Here is a 2,812-nt window from a genome sequence, read left to right on the forward strand (position 1 = left end):
CTGCTTGTGTTCCCTCTCTCGCTGTGTCTCTCTCTGTCAAATAAATAAATAAAATCTTAAAAGAAAAAAAAAACTATTTTTTTAAAGATGGGTTTGGAAGTTATAATGTGTTGTCAACATCAAAATTTTAAATGTATGCAAATATATAAATAGTAACTTTTCACTGAAAAAAATTTAAGGCTAGTGTTCACAATGTCTCTGTAATCTAAGGTTTGCCCTCTCTATAAACTTCCCTATAATCTTGGTTTCTAGCCGTTTTTTACCCTGTAAATACATACCTCATTGTACCTCTTTGCTCTTTGAGAGCTATACAGATTATTTCATTTAATCCTCACATTCACTGAGTTGGATTTTATCTCTGTAGGTAAGAAAACCAAAGCTGTCAAGTAACTTAATTAAGATCAGAGAGAGTATGAGCTCAGATTCAAAACTAAGCTGGAAAAAAAACCCCAAAACAAACAGAACTCTGAAGCCCATGCATAGTCTTCAGATCATACCATACCATGCCATTACATGCAGAAAAAAAGAAACCTATAAATAGACACATATCTTCCAAGCTGTGATCTTCCAGATAACAATGTGTCTTCACGAAGACCACAGTAAATGACTCACATACGAAATCATCAAGAACAAAAAGCTTGAAGTTAATGTTCTAAGAAAAACACTCAAAAGTACTACCTTAAGTACTGCATGGAGGGAACACCAAATATGACAAGAGTCACTACTTAAAAAACACCAAAGCCACCACAGGGGGTGTTCAGTTACTCTAGAACACTTACAATTTTCCTTAACTAAAGGACGGTCTCAAATGAAAAATGTACTTTAGTGAATTCAACATTTCTGCTTTGCAAATTGAAGTTTTATCTTATTAAGTATATATTTAGGTTCTGTATCTTACTGGTCATACTTCTCAATTCAAATTAAGATCAACCTATAGTGACTATCAGGTATTGTACTTTCTTAAATGTCAAATTAATGATCACTAAAATTTATTAAACCATACCTTTTTTGTTATTTTTAAGATTTTATTTTTAAGTAATCCCCCCCCCCCCAATTTTGGGCTTGAATTTACAACCCGGAGATCAAAAGATGCATGCTCCACTGACTGAGCCAGCCAGGAACTCCTCTAACTATAAATTTTTAAAAGATATTTTAACCAATAATATTTTATCAATAGTAAAAAAATAATCTGAAAAAGAACCTAATTATATGAAGGTTATTTCCAGCTCTATGAATGTTAATTCAGGCAATTTTACTGCTGTAACTAAAAAAATCACTTATGATTAAAGGAAAATGTTTAAAACTGTTAAATTTCTTTCCATGTCTACCAAATTCAGAAAATATGGATTAAATAGCAAGACTTCAGTTAAGAAAGTGTTTCAAGCTTCAGGTGGTCTAAGGCATACAATTCTCACCATTACAATGAATCACATGGTTAAATGACCACAGGTTCTATTTGCAAGCCCAGTCCTTCCTTTCCTAGGACTTCAGCAGAGAGATTTTCTTTTTATTCCTCTAACCATGAAGCTATTCTCTTACTTGTTCAGGTTGGCAAAGGTTCTAGCCAAACAGACATCTAAATGATAATGATGGTGATAAATTTAACATTTACTATGTGGCGTTTAATTCTTACAGTGACCCAAGTGTGGCACAGAGCGGTTAATAAGTAGTTGAGGCATTCAGGTTCGAGAGCCCGCATAATAGAAAGGTGAGTGAATTGAAAATAGTCCTACTTTCATTATCATTGCTTTCCAATAAAAGATTATTTTTCCGCTTACAATTGTTTAAATACTTTCTCATAGGCTATGGTTTATTTAAATACCAGGTGCCTACTTAATTGCAGCGCATCTTTAAACAACGTAAAGGAAAACTTTAGTTGTTTTCACCTGCACACATACCGCTCTGCCCACAAATTCTGCAATCCAGTTCTGCCTGATTCTAAACTGATGTCTCTTGCAGTTTTGGCGAACGACTTAAAATGTGACTTTGAGATCTAGATAGTATCTCTCCATCCACCCTCCCACAGCGAAATAACTAAATTCAATTAGAGTAACTCTCCGGACCATTTAGATTAAGGCATAGGCCTTTAGGTAACTTCAAGACCAAAAAAAAAAAAAAAAAAAGTCAAAAATTGTAGGAGAATGTGGGAGAGGACGCCTTTCCCCCTCTAACCAGAAGATATAAATGGGCTCATAAGGAGAAAACAAAACAAAACAAAAAACACAAAATCTAAAAAGCGGGGCTCTTGGCTGCGCGAAGGACCACACACTAGGCGCTCCCGCCCAAGGGGTCCGGGTCCTTCTCCGCGGCGGTGGCGCGTCCTGGGGCTCAGCAACCCTCCTCCAGACACTTAATCTCCTTCTCCAGCCTGCCTTCCCGAGCGCCCCCCCCCCCCCCCAGCGCGGCCCCGGGAGGGGGGGTAGTGGGCCTCATCGTGTGGGGCCCCGAAAAGGCCCCGAGGCTGGGCGCGGAAGGCACCACCGGGGCCCGACTGCAGATGGGGGCGGGGGCCAGCGGTTGCTTCAGGGAGCAGGCTGGTTAGGAGGTGACGGGAAGAGGAGGCAGGAGGAAAGAAATGGGGGTTGGGAGGTAGTGTCCCGTTCGTGGGCGCCGACAACTCGGCCAAACCCCCAACTCCCCTAGTCCCGCCGCTTCCGAGAGCCCTACAGGGCGAGGAGGGAAGTTCACAAGGTGCCGGAGCAGAGGGGAGAAAATTCAAAACGAGTCTACTCAACCTCGTCTTGGCTCCGAGGCCCTGCCATGGAGACCAGCACAATGCGCAGGCGCATCCTTCTGAGAGCGCGCAGCGCAG

General features: G+C 40.8%; 1 protein-coding gene across 2 annotated transcripts in view; it reads right to left on the reverse strand.

Moving 5' to 3' along the window:
- The window catches only part of CARF (calcium responsive transcription factor), a 90,698-nt gene extending 87,946 nt beyond the window's left edge, over positions 1 to 2,752 (reverse strand). Inside the window, exon 1 of one of the 2 annotated variants that reach the window (XR_012374573.1) lies at positions 2,736 to 2,752. The gene's annotated coding sequence lies outside the window, so the exon portion shown is untranslated. Of the gene's footprint in view, positions 1 to 278; positions 2,658 to 2,735 lie in introns of those variants that run through there. The other variant, XM_025893039.2, reaches the window with a different exon arrangement.
- Between the last annotated feature and the right edge of the window lie 60 nt (positions 2,753 to 2,812).

This window comes from Callorhinus ursinus, unplaced genomic scaffold (genome assembly GCF_003265705.2).
Source record: "Callorhinus ursinus isolate GAN/ISIS: 27379988/994484 unplaced genomic scaffold, GSC_fseal_2.0 scaffold2, whole genome shotgun sequence".
In the NCBI taxonomy this organism is placed as follows: Eukaryota; Metazoa; Chordata; class Mammalia; order Carnivora; family Otariidae; genus Callorhinus; species Callorhinus ursinus.